We start from the raw sequence: 17,749 nt of genomic DNA, 5'->3' as shown, positions 1-17,749 counted from the left end.
AAAAGAAGCCATTCATGCCAACATTCTCCATCTGTCAGGAGTACAAAGAAACAAGAGACCAGCATACTGAAGCCCACCACCTAGCCTGTAAGCCAGAGTTCAATTCACTTCTCTTGCACCCTCTACAGCATAAACTTAATTCAAGTCAGAAACTCAAAATGGGCAAGTTCAAACATGCCAGGATTGTGTCCTTTCTTGCTGCCTCTGTGTGTTTAACATAAATTAAGTGAGAAAAGCTTTCCCCTGGAATTTATCTCTATGCCATGAGCAGCTTCACTGCTTGGTTGTGTGCATCAGCCTCCTGCTAAAGGCACAAAGGCAGGGGTAGAGTAGAAGGCATACCTAGATACAAAGCAGGTCCTCTACCACAGAACACACATGGTATCACTTGACACTGCCTAATTAGCTACGCTTTGATTGGCAGCCTTGGGCAGAGAAAGGTCTTCCTTAATACCTGCAACCTGGGACATTCATGCAAAAGACCTGCTCTACCATTGAGCCACCCCCATTTCCCTGAAGCCCATGTACGTGAGGTTAGAACTGGGCTCCTTCTGTACGCAAACAGGCACTCTTCTGCTCTCCCAGCAACCCCACTCTTTACCTCTTCTTACTAGCAGCAGGGTCTTGGACAGAGAGACATCTTCACCAGCACCTGCTGCTGCCTGAACATTTGGGAGTGGGAGGTGCTGATATGGACCTTGCAGCACTGCCGGCACTCTGCCTGTAAGCCATGGCGCCTCTCGTGTTCATCCCCACAAAACAAATACCTATGAAGAAAAGACCGTTTCCTGACACAACACTGTTCTGTGATGGTCCAACCACAACAGACTTTCCTGTAGCTCACCTTCTATTTTTATTCCTCCCTCCTCTAAGGGCAGTGTCCCTGGCTCTTTCTTCCTTTTATCCTTACAACGCCCCTCCGAGGAAGGTCAACCCAAAGGAGAATGACTAGCCCATAGTTCCCCAGTAAATATTGTATTTTGCTCAGTAAATGCCTTAACTGTTGATTACATGATATCGGGTGTGGGGGGCTACACTGTAAGGAACTGTTCTCAAAGAGATACATCAGTACAGAGAAAGGAATAGAGATTTTGTTGCTATGTATTGTCTGTTGTTGTATGTATGATCTTATGAGGTAGTTTCGATGTTGTTTAATATGTCAGTCTTAGAATTGTTTATGCACTGTTTTAGCATTTCTTTGACTATATTGGAATTCTACTGTTTTTAAATCTTTGCAAATTTGTTCTATTTATTGAAATGTCTTTGAAATTGACTATACTGACTCACTGTGTAATCTGCCTTGAGCCTCAGTGAGACTGTAAATAGGCAGGCAAAATATTAACTTGCACTATGTAATCTACTTTGGGTCTCAACCAGAAAGCTGAACTATTAATAAAGAAATAAAAATAAATAAGTTCCATGGCACACTGGAGATTTGAACGGCGGATGTTTCCAGTCCTAGGCCTGAGCTGTAGCCCAGGAAACATGGGAGGGGGTTGATGAGAAGTTAAAGGAGAAGTGGAATTCACTCTGCCAAAGCACTTCTGGCTGAGTTGCCAACTCCAAGTTTCGAAATTCCTGGAGATTTTGGGGGTGAAGCCTTGGGAGGGTTTGGGGAGGGACCTGAGTACGGTTTTCTTGAGAAGAAACAGATCCGTGTGGCCTGAAGATGAATTGTAATTATAGGTCTCCAGGCCCCGCCTGGAGGTTGACAACGCCCCTCTCAGTAGCAGGGTGTAATGCCACAGAGTCCACCCTCCAAAGTAGCCATTTTTTCCAGAAAGGTCGTTTCAGGCGGGTAGCTGTGTTGGTCTGTAGTAGAAGAGCAAGATTAGGGTCCAGAAGCACCTTGGAGGCCAATTCCAGGGGGACTGATCTGCCTTCCGCCTGGAGATCAGTTGTAATTCCGGGTTTGCAGGGAAAAGCGACGGCCGAGGCGAAGCTGCAGCGTCCGGAAGGAGCGGGGAAGACGAGGTTCAGCGCGATTGTTGTTATTCTTACTTGGTTCAGCGCAAAGGCTCGACAACTCCAGACTAGGCCCCAAACGGGTAACCCATAGCAACCAGCGCGGGGGCCGAGGACGGGCGCCGCGACCCACGTGACCCCATCACGCGCCGGCCCGCTCGGCCAATGCCAGGGACTCGGCCCCGCGCCCCTCCTCCGCGCTGGAAGCGCAGGGGCGGGGCTCCTGGGCGACGCCGCGCGCGCCTGCGCGTCACCCCGGCGGCCTCCTCTGTCTCTCTCCCCCTCCCGCTTCCCTCTCCGCGCGCCGCCAGCCAATGAGGCGCCTCGTCTCATCGGGCCAATGGGAGGGCCGGTCTGTGCGAGCGGCGTCGTCGTCGTCGACGGGCTGCGAGGAGGCGGCGGCGCTGGCCGGGCTGGCGGGCGGGCGCGGGACCCACCGGCGGGCGAGCCAGGGAGGCGGCGCTGGCAGCAGCGGTCGAGGCAGGGAGCCGGAGGCAGGCGGGCGGGCCATGGAGCGGGGCGGCCGGAGGAGGCGACGCCGGGGCTGCTAGAGGCCCGCCGCCCCCCGCCGCCCCGTCAGGCCTCCGCGGGCGCTGCAGGCCGCGCCGGTAAGACCCGGCCTCGTGCTGAGGGGGGCCTGCCTGGGGGGAGGGGCGTGTGAGGGGGCGGGCCAAGCTGGGGGCGCAGGAGGGGCTCCCTCCCCCGGGCCCTTCAGCCCCCCTGGGGGCCGGTCGAGGGGAGGAGGAGGAAGGAGGGGCGCCCCCCCGGCCCGGCCCAGGGCGCGGCAGCTCGGGGGTGGGGGGCTGCGAGGGGGCGTGCGCGCGCGTGTCTGGTGGGGGGGACGGGGGGAGCGTGGGGGGGGGGGCAGCCAGGCGCCCAAATCGGGGCGGGGGGAGCTGTGGAGGCAAATGGCGCAGAGCTTGGGGGGGGTCGAGCCTTTCCAAGGGGGGGCAGAGGCCGCAGGTTTGGCTGCATGGTGGTGGTGGTGGCAGTGGCCGGGGGGGGGGGGGAGCCGTGCGTTCGCATGGAGGCAGTGAAATTGACTTTGCCCTGTGAATTTCCGTTTCCCATTTCATCATCATCTCGGCCGGCGCTGTGCGCGGAAGGCGAGCCTGCGCGGCCGGCCCCTCTGCGTTTATTTTCTTTCTTTTTTTCCATCTCCAAGTGGCTCAGCCTCTCCTCCCCACCCCCCACCCCTCCCGCCCGCCCGGGGTGGCTGCCGCTCTCCTTCTGTGCTCTTCAGAAATAAAAAGCAGCTGCAGGTCTCCAAGCAGAATTTAAACCCCGTTCTCTTCGCCCCCCCCCGGCCCGCTCCCTCAAGAAAGAGGATTGATTACATGTTTAGAAAGGCAAATCGTCCCTCTCTCTCCTCCCCCCTCCCCAAGAAGCCCGGAGGAGCTGAGCCCTCCAGTGCCCTCTGCCCTTTTCCCAGAGAAAGCAGCTGTCTTGTGAGCCATGCATGCACGCGGATTCAAAACCGGTCTGTTCATTGAGGCACAAGGGCTGGTGTGTTCCAGGCCGCCGCCGCTGCTGCGCTGGAAGTTGTGGCGCTGTTTTGATATTCGGCTGCAGGAAGGAACTTCTCTCCCCTCCCCCTCCGCTGCCTGGTTTTGTGCACAGATCTCTCTTGTCACCAGCAAGCCTGCCGCTTACAGCCAGCCAGCAGGGCCCTGGCTTTCTTTTAAAGCCAAATGCATCTCCAGGGATCTTTCCAGAAATAAGATAGGTAAAGAGGGTTAAATCAGCCAGCAGGAACACCATGTTTGTGTTTGAAAATATGTAGTAGAAATTCCTAGAAGTAGTTTCGGCTGTGATGGAAAATATGAGATGTCTGCTTAGTCCTGCCCCCATTGACCCCCAGTTGTTAAAATTTCAGTGTCTTGATGTTTGTTCTAACACACTTGGAGCAAAAGATATTTTGGTTAAAAGGAGTTTAATTTTAAAAAAGGGCCTCCAACATTACTTTTTAAATGGAATTCTCAACCAGTGCTAAGATTTGAGACTTTAATGAACCAAGGATGAAAATTATAAATCATGAATTTGAAATAACTCCTGTTCATCGAATTCCTTGTTAAATACAAGGTCTGGAACAAAATAGCATATGTTGTATTGATGTCAGAAAAGGTGTAGAACTTCTCCTACGAGACTGACGTACTTTTGTTGGTCTTTGAGAAATGTTATTTAATCTTGTGAATACTGCACCCGCAAGTTGTACTGTAGGATACAGTTCTCTGTGCAGCGTAGGTAGAATCAGCCCAATTTTTATTGTTTACATGGTTCTCTTATTCTTGGTTAAATTTACCAGTATTAGAGAGGCCGTGCTCAGGATATGCTTCTTCTCTAACCTGAAAGCATCAGTAATAGTTGCCCTAGTTGGGCAACATAATGGCAGCAGCATACGTAATTTGATGCCTGTGGCAGGGGAGGGAGCACGCTTGATCTCCTAGGGTAGTTTTTAAGTTATCACACTGGCATTACCATGACATTAGAAATTATGCCGTCGCCTGCCAGTGATGGCTGCAGGGAGATTTTATGTTGCCCTTCCCACACATGTCCACTGTGGATGCTGGAAAAAAGGATTTGGTGGCACTTAGCAGTAGGGATTCATAGATTACTCCTCTCTACTTAAGAACTAAATACAAAGAATTGTCAACGCCAGTTTGAACATACGGTGGCCTTGGCGGTGAGTTTTAGTTTGGTTTGGACAAGGCAAAGACAATATGTAAGTGCTAGTAGCTGTTTAAGGCTAGAAGAGAGAATGATGGCTGTGTCTCTGTCTTAGGATACTTATTCAGTTGCCTTGTAATATGGATGCATCAGGTTGCATGAAGGTGATTTGGTATCATAAACAAATTACTTGAAAAGTGCCTTGTAATATGCTCAGGATTGAAGTTTTTAGAACTGATGCGGTTAGAATACACCATGTTTTTACTGATACCAAGGAGTTGTATGATGATAAGGCTCACATTGGTTGTATGGTATTTTCAGTATTGCAGGCATTTTTTCTGAGAGGTCTTTTGAGCAAATGAAAAAATCGAAATGGTTAATATTTTTGTGTTTTAATGGAATGCAGTTTAGAGAATTGTTTGGTTGCTCAGGAAAAAATGTATTTTTTCTTTTCCTCTGCTTTTTCTCTGTTGTTCAGCAGAGCAGACAAATGTTCCCTTAGCAAGAGTCTGCTTAGTCAAGCTACGCTAATCATATTGTACCAGCAGCCTTTGCTTTTTCAGTAAATGAGATAGAATATATATAACCGGCTGTGATTTTTTAAAAAACCATATCCTTATAATGCCTTCTCAGATATGCTGTAAACATCTCTGGTTTGGGTAGTATTTTTCTTATTTTCCTTAAGGCTGTTCTGGATGTAGTTTGCAAACACAGGAGCAAAATATGAATTTTTGTTTTTATAGGTGGAACAACTGATTTGAGCTGATTTAACATCTTCAATAGGATCAGGCAGTTGTTAGAAATTAAAGCAGCATGGAAGCAGTCATAGGTATTAAGATTCAAAGTAGAGGACGGCCACCGACTTGTGTGTGGAGTAAGAGGTTCCATTGTATCACATTATATTCACATTTAATGTGTCACGCTTAAACGCTTGTCCTTTGTTTCCGCTCTGCTTCAGACTTCTGCAGTCAAAACCCTGTTGCATAGTTATATTTGCTGTTCCGTCTTATTGATTGTGTTCACTCACACTATGTGATCCACCTTGAATTGCAGTGAGAAAGGCGGTCTATAAATAATGTAACTAAACATTATGCAAATATCAGATCTGCAGTAATTTTTGCTTGTGCAGTGTTGGTGGCTGCTCTTACCTTCTAAGTGGAATATTTTTAAGGGTAGAACTTTTCTTTGTATGGTTCAGTGAAAAATACAGTAGTGTTCTTGGTTAGCTTTGTTGCAACTTGAAGCGAACACTGCATCTTTCTAGAGGAATGCCTTTTTGTTGAATTCTGCTTTTGGAAGTTTTTCTGGGTAGTATCAGGATTTCAGAAAGGTAGAAAGCATGTCTTGGCAAGCTCTTGTTGCAGTAATTGTTTCAGTAATTACATTGGAAGTAGCCTGCCTCAAATATGTTTATGTCAACAGTTTGCGGATATTTGAATTGGAATGCTCAATTTTTGATTTGCTGTTTGCTGTCAGCCTGTAGCAAAGCCATTTATTCAGCTCCTGGGTGAAATGCGCCTTTTGAAATCCTGTAATGATATTAATGGGCTTATAATGATCAGTATCAGGGTTTAGAGATGTGTCCAGTGGCTGCCATCTCATCCAAAGAGTCCTCCTTAGAACAGAACAGTGCACTCTGAAACCCATTGCTTGGAGATCCGTCTCATAGGGAGAGAGGTACACCAGAAACCACCAGAGTGGAATTTAGGGTAAGCCAGGCATGAATACATTGAGCTGGTAAGGAAGCAGATGGCTGTGTGAGTATACCATAAGCCATTGATGATGATGGTGCTCATACTGAAGTCCATGTAATAGATGTCGGCAGCTGAAGGCCTATCGATCAGATTTGCCCTTTGAGGTGCTGCCTGGCAATCTGGTTGCCAATGTAGATGCCAAGAAGCTTGGAGAACATGGTGCTTAGGATGAAACTTGACAGATACTGCTTGAAAGAGGAGGATTTGAGACCCTGGACCATTGTTTTCACTTTGGAAGAAATCTCATGCTGGAGAATCCTTGGCTGGTAGAATGAAAAAAACCAGGGTAGCTTCTGGAGTGCGTGGGCTGCGATTGAAAGGGAAACTGGAGGGTCCCGGCCATGAGCTTGGTGAGGCCCACGGCCAGCTGCACTCTTAAGGGTTGCGTATCTGTCAAATGACCTGGGGCCTCAGTCATAAGCTTTCACTTTGAATTACTTGTCAAAATGGATTTGGCTTGAATTTTGAGTATAAGGTTAAAATTCTGAACTCAAGTGATGCTCTTCTCAGAGAGGTTTACATTAAGCATTGTCAGATAGTTGTGGGTCGAAAGCCCGTATGGTGTCATGCATAGTTAAGAGTGTTAATCTAAGACTGCCAAGACCTGGGTTCAAGCCTCTCTCTGTTATTATGGAGGAAAGGCCCATCAGTGGTTATGATGAATAAATTATTATGGGACTTCTATGTTCAGAGCCATTGTGCCTTTGAATGCCAGTAATTGGGTGGGGCAATAGAGAAAGGCTTTGTTCTCTGGGTCCTTGCTTGTGTGCCTTCCAGGGTGTCTGGTTGTGAGAAACAGAATATTGGATTAGATAGACCACTGGCCTGGTCCAGCGTTGCTGCTTTTATATTTTTATATGTTCTCTTAGGCCTATTTACTCTCTCTACCTAACCTATCTCACAGGCATTCTGGGGATAAAATAGAGAAGGGGGAGAGCCATCTATATTGCTCTGAGCTCCTCAGAGGAAAGGTGGATAATAGATGCTGATCCTGCTTTCTACCTAGCGGATCTTTGCAGGTACGGAAAAGTCTCATGCAGTCTCATTTTGAACATGTCTGCTTGATAACTAGACCCACAATGTGTGTTTCCCCAAGTAAATAGGATTGATGTTTTACGAGTCAGATTAGAGTACTAAAAATCCCTGTTAGGAAGTACCCAATACTGTGTATTTTTTTAAGACCTAGATGATTTCTTGTTAAGATGGATCCGTCATCTTTTACCTTAACAGAGTTGCTTTCTTAGATTGCATTGTCCATTGTGTATGCATTTTGTAAAGAAATAAAAAGTGAAAAGAGGCATCCCAAATATTATGGTTTTCTGTTATCAGCAATATGGAGATTTCATGTATTCTATAACTTACTGTTTTGCAACTCAGAATTTTCCAAGTGATTTTAGGTAGGCAATGAATAACAAATTTTACACAGCTGGGAAAAGGTTTTCCTGTGACTTGCTTGGCAAGTATGTCATCCTATGTTTTCTGACTCTGTTTTCAGATGAACTGAAACTTTGGCAGCTATGCTAGTTGGGGCCTGCTGCCCATAGAAGAAAGCACTGATATTCACTTAGCAAGGCCAGACCTGCCCATTTATGCTGGTTAGCAGCACCCTTATTTTCTGATACATTCTTTTCTAAAGCTTCTGTTACAACCTTTGGTTAAACAAAGAAACTTAATGACTGTACGGAAACAAGAAGGGGTGCATTTTGTGTGAACTTAAATTGTGTTTGCTGCATTATAGAGTTCTGAAATGTAACAGTGAAAAAGTTACGGCATCCTGTTGGTCCTTTTGATCTCCTTTTCATTTGAAATGTTTTCTTCTTCTGGTGTTGCAGTTGCTTTGACCGAAAGTAGCTTCTGTCAGAGCTTCTGCTTCAGCAGTTCTCTTAGTCTTCGGGATGCTGCAAGGCTCCTTTTGCTTCTGTCAGATATTGCAAATTTCACGAATTAGTTCAGACTCTAGCTAGTACCTGAAATCTGTCTGTTTTCCCGGAAGCTTGGATCTTTTTTCGCTTGTTGTGTGAGTCTGTTCTGCTCAGCAGAATAATGTGTGAGTACAGAGCAAAAAAGAATCAGTTTTTGGATTTAGCAGACATTTCCCCCTGTGTATGAAAATGTGCAGCACTCCTTTATTGTTGCACTGAAGGGCCAGGGGACCTCTTGTGGCTGGGTTTCCCCCCCCCCCTTCACCCAAGTCAGGGTTGCAGTCACTTGGAGGCAGTGCTGTGGGGCCGCATCTTACACTCTGTATTGTCCCTGCCATCTGGATAAACGCAACACTTCAGTTTGCTGCACTGCCCTTGGCATTTAGGTCCTGAATTATTTATCCTGGAGGAGTCTGTAGGCAGCCTTTTCATTCTTCAAAGAAAGTCAAGATGGGTCTGTTGGTTAGAGCAAAATTCTCGCCATATTTAGGCCGCTTACTCCTTTTAAATTCAGGTATGTAAGCTTTTATAAAATAATAAATCGTTGTGTGGATTTCTTTGAAAGGTTATTGGGTTAATCCTTTTCATCTCCTTTAATTATTACAGGTAGAGTTTTTATCAAGGTTTTTTAACGGTGCAAATATGACCTTGGAAAGATTCTGTAGGCAAAGCAGTGAAATTAAATTGCATGAATAAAGAAGGCTTTGTCACAATGTAGAGGTGAGCCCCCCCGCCCCCACACACCTCTTTGGGAGTTTGGATGCATCTGGGCCTGCCTTAAGACTAGAAATACTATATTGATTCCTGTGTGCACTGTTTTTCACATGTGGGAACTATAGTGTTAGCATCTGGAAGAAGCTGCCATGCAACATTTGCATGTGTTTACGTAATGGGAAAAAAAGACTGTGAATTGTGTAGTAGAGTGGCTGGCTGTTTCCCATAGCTCCCTGGTAGTGTTGCTCCCTTTCAACCTCTGTGTGACTAGCCTGTCTCTAGGAAATAGTTGGAGAGGATTTTGCATTCAGGACGCATGCCGCTGTTAAAACTCAGTCATTAGGCACATGGTGTGATCCTAAGTGGAGTTCATATGGGGGGGTGTGGCGGCAAAAAGGAGGAAACCAGACATTCCAGAGGTGGGGAGAGAAGCTTTGAACAGGAGATGCACCACCTTGTTGTGAATATGTCACTTTTTAAAATGCTTCACTCATACTTTATGTCCTTGAAAAATGAGTTTACAGAAATTACAGATATTAACTGACTTTACTGAAATGTGTTCCATATATTACAAAGACACGCTCATTTCATTGAAAACCCTTTCTATTTTAAGTACATGAGCTTATTCATAGTTCAAAATGGTCTCTGTAGAGACCATCTTTTAACGTGTGGAATTACCTATAAATAGCTTTTTAGGAAACATACACAGATTAATTTAGCATTTTGGATGATTTTTTTTTTTTTACCAGCATGGGAATGGTGAAAGCATTGGCAATGGGAATTGTTCTGTGGAGCTTTCATTTTGTATACCAGTAGTCTCTAGAAGTTGCTTCACTGTTTTTTATCGGGGCTACCATACCGTGTGCTGAGATGCTGTTTTCTGGAGCTTCTGTCAAATCTTGTTCTTTCCAATTCAGGTGAATTGATGACTAAAGCACATTGTGGTTCTCTTTGTGGCAACATATGTTGTGTTCTCCACTTTTCATTTTTTTATACTTACAAAGGTGTCTTGTGTAATTCTGTATTGGCTGTCTTGTCTGTTGTAGCAAAATTACACAGGATTCCAGTGTCACCTTAAAGATTAGCCGCATTTATTTCATCGTGAGCATATGTGGTTTTTTTGGGAAGATCTGTGGTCCAACTGGCAATATGCGGTGATCCTGTGTGCATTACATGTTTTAAATATATCCAAGTTGACTTTATTCTTGTTAAATTTATTTTAACAGGCCTGTTTGCTGGAAACGAGTTGCGCTCTCAGGGCTGATCTGCATGCTAGATTTGTCAAGGGTTTTTTGCTGAAAACCTGATGCCAGTGAGTGCTCTCGGTTCTGGCCAGGTGATCTGCATGGCACACCGGGTTGTTATCCCTTTAAGTGTTTCTCATATTCCTGATCAAGTGAGGTCTACTGGATGGGCCTAACTCTGGCTGAACTGCATGTCCTCCTCTGCATCTGAGGACAGCTGTCTAGTTAACTTTCCTTTAAAAGACATGGGAGTTGCTGTGATCATGGTTTCTGTATGAACTGGGAAGCCTTGGGTTCCGATTCCAAACCAACCAAAAATACTGTGGGCCAGCTTCTTGCCTCCCTTATCTCAGAACATTATTGGGGCAATAAAATGGATGCCTCATATATTTGCCTCTTTTATAATCTGCCTTTCGTGCTGAGGGTCTACCTAAGCTGCTTGATGGAAATGTGAGACAAAACCACTGGCTTCCTCCAACGTGTGAGCTTTGTAGTCCATTTTAAATTTCTGCTCTGTTTGACGCGTCAACAGAACTGGAGCACCATTTTTTCTTTATCAAGTAACTTAATGCTTGCCAGTAATAAGCAAGTGAATTCTGAGTTCAGACCCTGCCTGCAGTTACTTTGATGAGCAAAATTTTTGGGTGGTCATTGAAGTTTGCAATAATATATTATGCTTGCATTCAGCATTCTAGTTCCTGTGTCAGAGGCTTTGTGCTAACTAAATCAACTGAGCTAAAAGTTAAGACCAGTATTTTGTTATAACCATTCTGTGCCAGTTATTTTTAGATGACATATTAGAGCATTGATTTCAGAAGACCGATTTGCAAGACCTGTATTGCATGGTATAATGATTTCAAGTAAATGCGTGCATGTGTCTTTAAATGCTTGGTGTGAGATAGGTGAAGAGTGGGGGTGAAAGAGAGGGGTGAGTGAGTGATATGATTGGTTGATGACTGAGAGGGTGGGCGGAGTGAATGCAGTTTGAGACGGAGTGGAGAGCCAAAGGTTCAGTCCGAAGAAAGCAGGCTGGCTGTGGGCTGCCTGAGTATGTTGAAGTATTTATGAGAGAAATAGAACCTGAGTGGAACCTGAACTGAGCATGTCTGTGAAAGGACACTCAGTCAGGGAAAGGGAGGCCAGCCGTGTGCTGCCTGAGCAGGTTTAAGCATTTCTGTGAGAGAAATATTGAGTCTAGAGAAAGCAGGCCAGCTGTGTGCAGCCCGAGTAACTTTAAGCATGTCTGTGAGAAATATTGAGTTAGAGAAAGGCTAACTGTGTGTGAAGCCTTAGAAGAGATCTGTATGAATGAGTTTAAATGAAGCAACTTTATGAACCGAGAACTACTTTTATGAAACCGATAACGCTTCTTGAAAAATTTATTTTGTTTTTGTTATATCGCAGAGTAGCTGTCATTGCTATATCCCATTCCTATCCTCAGGGCCGCATAGAACCACGAAGGAGCCTGACGCTTAGGCACGTTACAAAAGGGAAAATTTAAATAAAATATCTTGGAATATAATATTCCTGGTGGCAGCAATCTACCCAGAGGGTGTAAGGGAAAGATTAAAGGCAAAGTCTACCCTAGAGAAAGTAAGGGTCATAACACATGGCTTGTTTTGGAATTCGGCATTTTAAAAATCGCTATGGGATTCAACTGAAAATGTACCTTTTCACCATGGTGCAATGAAGACCACTGAAAATAAAAGACAGTTTGGTCTATAAAAAGCTTCTGGTGTTGTATGTCTCAATTCCAGCTATCATCATGAAACCACTTGTAAGGCAGGCAGCAGTGCTTTGTAAATATGGCTCTGCCTTGTAAAGATTTTGGCTTGGTTGGGCTCTTCCTGCTGCATACTTCAGAGATCAGGTGCCTGTACCTACCACTGATCTAAAGTAATTGCAGCAGCCCCTGCCTCTGGGTGACAAGGCCTGCATCACTTCCCAGGCACAGCTGCTCCCATGGGGCCCCTCAGAGGGTGTTTCCGAGGGCCATTTGGGCTTGGCTTGGCTTCTGGCCTGCCTGATGGCACAGTGTGGACACTGCTGTGAGTCATCTCTGTGTTGTGTGGTGGGCAGGAGCTTCTTGGCCCTGGAACAAGGACAGAAGTGTCCTGGTCACCTTGGGCTCCTAAGCACTCCAGCAGCAGAGCTCTGCATCATATGATCTGGCTCTTAATGGAATTTATTTTTGTGCACATTTTAATACATAGAACAAGGAATATTCTATTGCCATTGGAAGCCAGGCAGCCTACCAACTTCTTTAGTAAGGTCTCTTTGTTTTGAGGAGTGATTTAAACTTGTAGAACTACGATGTTGTTCTGCAACTGCAAAGTGCCTTTCCTTTTGAAGCAAGAAGGAAAAATGTGTTTACCTTGGAGTAGCCATGAAAACCCCACCTGGGGTCAGCCATAAGTCAGCTATGACTTGAGGGCAGGATTTCATTCATCCTAGAAGGAAGTAGATGCTTGGTGTTGACAGTGTCATAAAACTCCTGGCCTGGCCGTTTGGAATTGCAGGTCAGTCTCCCCCTCCCCTCCTTGTGTGTGAGTTTTGATCCCTGAATTAGATTTTGTGAATGTCATGTCATTTTCAGGAGACCATGTGGGTGCTTTCTGAGCTGATACCAGGGAGCAGTGTTTAGGAGGGAGTCAGAAGAACGAGGCTGTGAATGCAGATTGCTTTTTAAGCTAAGGCTTTTGGAGACCAAACTGCACAGTGGGACTGCTGCTGTTCCTCAGCGCAGCTTATATTTTCTCACTTCAATTATTGGTGTCAAATTTTGTTCCATATCTTTAGACTAGCGAAATAATGCTTCAGACACACATCTAGCAACTGCTCCCCACTGGGGTTTGCTGAAGTCAGCGTGCTTAAACATTACACTTCACGGAAGATAACACGCTCTTGGTACTATCCTGTGCACTGCTTTATAGGTGGAGTGGCTGGTTTTGTCCCGCCCCGTGTAGCTCTGCTGCCGCAAACGGTTCCAGTCCTGATGACTCATGAGGGGAGGGGGAAGGGAGAGGGAACAGTCTGCCGCTGCGCCTGCACGTGGGTTCAAGGCCCTGCTGATTTCCTGGACTTGTTTGGCCGGAATGTCTAATATTCCCATCTCTGGCAATGCTTTTCAGTAGGATTGGACTGTTTGTAGTTAGCTGTGTGTCTAAATCCTCTAATGCTTGCAAGTAACCAACCAAATGTGTGAAGAGTGACAATTCCATATGGAATAAATAGCACAAATTATATATGGTTTCCACAGATAGTGATGTGCAACAAACATTTCACTTCAAATTCAGGTGGAAAAATTCCAACCATTGTAGAGATTACACAAATTGAACATCTTTATGCCTATTTCAGACGATTATGTTTGCATTTACGAATTGTTGATCTGAGCAAAATAATTGATGAGTAGTTTCAGGTGTGAGACTTTGCTGCATGTTTTTGGCTGTCTATTTTAATGTATTTGACAGAACTAGTGAATTACTATGTCATTATTCTTCCTTCATGGAACACTTTTAGACAGCTTACCACCCATACAAGAAAGAACCATTCAAAGTGCAAGTCTTCAAACAAAGGAAGCAATTTCTTGTTCCAGTTTCAGCCAAATTTATTTCAGAATTCTGAGCATCTTAATAGCCAATTCAAAACTGTGCTCTCCTGGGAAGCACATGCAAAAAACACGTTCACCAGCCATGGACGGCAGCAATGAAAACTGCAGATTCTGAAAGCCCAAATCATGAATCTTTTTAATTAGAGTTAAAAAGAATGGCCAGGTTCTTGGTGTATCTCAGATTAAATGGATTTTTAAAGCTTTAAATATGTTTGCTTCAAATGGGTCAAAGACAAGTGCGCTAAACACATAAGGATAAATGATTAATAAACAGTTCTTAATTTTTTGGTCGATATGCAAGAGTACATTGAACTGCTTCATCAGAAGGCATACTGCAAATATTTCTGCATTTTGCATGTATTGTCATGGAGTATAATTTTCGCTTAACTGTAGTTTGCTTTATATTTTTTCCCTGGGTTGTCATGGAAACTCAGTCTAGTGTGGCACTGACTGCTAACGAGTGCTAGGTTACATTGCCTTTTATAACGGAGCTGTGTTAGTCATGCTGCAGTTTTTCAGGGATGGAGCCCTGGCTGCTTGGAGATGTGCTTCATAAAAATTATAACATGATTGCAATGTTTTGAGTATCTTTCAGCTCTGTAAATACTGAGTATTTTACAAACACTGTCTTCTGTCATGAGTTGGGTTCTTCAGTGGGCTCAGAATTTGTGCAGGATCTATTCATGATAGGATTTAGAATCTTGTATTTTATATTCATGTAATCAAATTGCTTAATTAGTAGCATTTTCTTCTTGTGTCATGCAGCTCCATTGAAAACGTTAATGTTTTGAAATACAAGACATAGTCTTTGTTAATGTCTGTTTTAAAAATATCTCTTATAATAACTTATCATTAATGATAAGTTAACAAACTGTGCATGTTTTCTTGAGTCATTGCTAGCGAAGGTTGTTGCCCTTTTGTTCTCTGTCAGGAACATGGTGCCATGTTGGAGGTGTAGGCATTTGCTGTAGAGGCAAATCAATTCTTTCTCTGGTTTGCACAGGTTTTTTGATTCCCATTTGGGAAAACAAAAATCCCGTTAAACTTGGAAGCAGTGTAGTTCTTATGCAAAGTAAATCAATCTGATGTGCTCATAGACTGGTGGAACAGATCTTGTTGTTGCTTGCAGCGTAGAAGGGCAAAGCACAGCCTATAATGTGTGGAAGCAAAAGCAAAGCACATGACATGGGTAGAGTAATCACTGTAGGACCTATCAGGAAGCAGAAATCTTCACTGAAGTTCTAGATTTTGGTGGCCTGATGCAAGTTGCATCATTGGGGGCATGAGGTAATAGACACGTCTTCTCTTTGGTTTGAATCTTTCGGCTAGCCCAGAATGAACGAGATTCCTGCTTACCTGCCAAGCCCTCTGTCTGATTTAGGCCTTGAGAATACTGTGTGGGCTTTAGAAGTCACACTGCTGAAAAATAGCATTAGCGCACCCTTAAATGCTGCCTTCGTGTGTGGACACCTGCTTCTACATCCATGTGGGCCAGAAACATTAAAGAAGAGGGAGCTGAGATTTCAAGTTTCGGGGTTTTTTTTTTGGAAGTAGTGGGCTGCACAAATGTCTCAGCGTGTGGCTTGTGGGCCTTGTGTTGCTTGCTGCAGGCACAAACTGTTTCTAATTTAACATTGTCAGGCAACCTTAGGCAGGGTCTAAGATGAGGGGGAAACGGCTTGTGTAACTTTCCGAGTCTGCAAGGGCAACATGGGAAGTCTCTGAACACAATGAAAGGTACTCCAGCTTCCTTGAATCGTTTATATTGTCAAAACTGGACGGTGAAAAGGTGGACTTGATATGTCTGTTGGTAAGATCTGCTTTTACAAGTTTAACTGTTAGTGGCAAGTAATTTTTAAATACTTTTTCTGCAGTTTTTTTAAAAAAATAAAGAACAAAAAATTCAGACGTACGTATATGTAATCAGACTTTTACCCACGAGAACAAAAATAAGGAGAAAGGTAATCTTTCCGTAGAAGTACTGTGCCTGGTGTATTCCGTATTCTGCATGTAGGAACACTTCTGCATTGTAGGCTCTTCCCGAGCATTCATCCGAATGCCTTTTTGGTTGAACAGAAGCTGCAATGGGAATGAGAGGGTTCGAAAGCCCAAGCGTAGACAAGCTCCCATGTATTGTGGGGGAACTGCCCCTGGCAGCCTGCATGCCAGCTTCAAGTCTGAATCCTAAAAGCATTTGGGCATTTGATCCGAATAGCCTGTTGCTGTATGGTTTTCTCCTAGTGTAACTCATGCTGTAGACAGAGCCAATTGATGGGAATGATAGTTGTGTGAGTTTGGGAGTGCATTGAGAAAAGGGCTGTATGGGAAGTTCATGATTGCAAGGCAGCAAAATACAAAGATGACAAAAATATTATAAACTCTTATTCTTGGGCTTTTTGAAGAAGGAGCCTGTAACTGAGGCCTAGAATAAGACAAACGATTCTGCTCCTTTTTGGAGTACAGAAACATATTGGCAAAAGGTCTGCCTTAGCTTCTAGCATTTGCTTCTTAAAAGTTGAGAAGCCAGTACAGTTCAGTGTGGGTCGTGCAAACTATCAATTGTTGTAATGTGATACTTTTAATAGGATTAAACATATACATTGCCAAACTGCTTTGTAATCATCTATCGTTGATATCAGTAAGATAACATCTTAATTTGTATTTTGTTCTCTTGGATTTGCTCTGCAACAATTATATGCATATATAAACATGCATTGAACAGGTATTGATTTACTAATACATTTTATCATCGTTACGGATTTTAATTATTGTAGATAGGCTTGGGAGCCAATATTGGCAGAAAATTGGATATTAATAAATGCTAATCACTTTCACTTTCAGCTTTTAAAAAATATTTGCTTCATAGGCTTGCTAAAGCTTGGGTGACTTTATGGTATTGTTAAATGAGAAAAATAATTGTTCAGAGCATTATGATCAATCAAGATCCCTTTCTCAAGAATTAAGAGGACATCACTATCGCAATTTTGAGAGCATTATTTTGAGATAATTTTCTGTTAATAAAAAAGGGGCGTGGAAGGCTTGGTTTGGATGGCAGAGCTTCATTTAGTCCAGACTGCGTTTTAGTTCAAACTGCAGTGTTTCAGTTAGTGTGAACACTGAATTATGGTTTTGGGAGAGGGGAGCATATGAGCATTTCTCCAGGCAATTGAACTGAAAATCCATTGACTAGTCACATACACAAGAAAGCTGTGTCTACATCCTGCCTTGAATTCAAAACAATATAAGTGATGGAGGAATTTTAGTTTTATATTTCCCCTACCCTTTGGGGGATAAATTCTTCTAGAGGGTTGATTTTACGAAATATTTAAAATGGATTTAACATTCTGGACCTGAGTGTGGATTGCTCTTGTTTTCTTGCCCAGAGTGTGAGAGACTTCTCCTTTTTGTCTAATATCACCCAGGTGCTGCTGTCAATCTTGCTTATAGAAGCCTTCTTTATAGGGCTCCACGCAGGGTTCAGGTTCATGGATGTTTGTTGCTGTGAGTGCTCATTTTGAGTAATGGGGGTGAACCTTAGAAGCAAAAGCACATCAGATCACTACATGTTACCAAATTCTGTTTTTGGAGTTTGGACATTTTTCTGATTGGCCTAAAGGCCATTATTTTCTCCTATGTTGGGGGTGGGTGGAGTGGAGCACAATGTGGTATACTGGGAAGCCAGTGCACTGCTTCCATAGGAGATTCTTCAAACCTGTCAGAGAAGCTTGGTCAAATGGTGGTTTTGTGTATGTGTTTTTAATCATGTTGAATCCTAAATCAGAACAGTTGTACGAATCCTAGAGCCACTCATTAACAGGGGGCATTGTGCATGCATGTTTCGTATTAATTATTTTGGTCTCTGTGTTTGGGCAG

The 17,749-nt window shown here is 44.0% G+C and overlaps 1 protein-coding gene across 2 annotated transcripts in view; it reads left to right on the top strand.

The window, feature by feature from the left end:
* The first annotated feature begins 2,349 nt into the window (after positions 1-2,349).
* ANKRD11 (ankyrin repeat domain containing 11) overlaps positions 2,350-17,749 on the top strand; it is a 173,306-nt gene continuing 157,906 nt past the window's right edge. For both annotated transcript variants that reach the window (XM_055000781.1, XM_055000779.1), the window contains exon 1: positions 2,350-2,573. The gene's annotated coding sequence lies outside the window, so the exon portion shown is untranslated. The remainder of the gene's footprint in view (positions 2,574-17,749) is intronic.

The sequence above is a fragment of the Eublepharis macularius genome, chromosome 16 (genome assembly GCF_028583425.1).
Source record: "Eublepharis macularius isolate TG4126 chromosome 16, MPM_Emac_v1.0, whole genome shotgun sequence".
Taxonomy (NCBI): Eukaryota; Metazoa; Chordata; class Lepidosauria; order Squamata; family Eublepharidae; genus Eublepharis; species Eublepharis macularius.
Note: the sequence above shows the minus strand (reverse complement) of the source record. Positions and strands in the feature narration are given on the sequence as shown.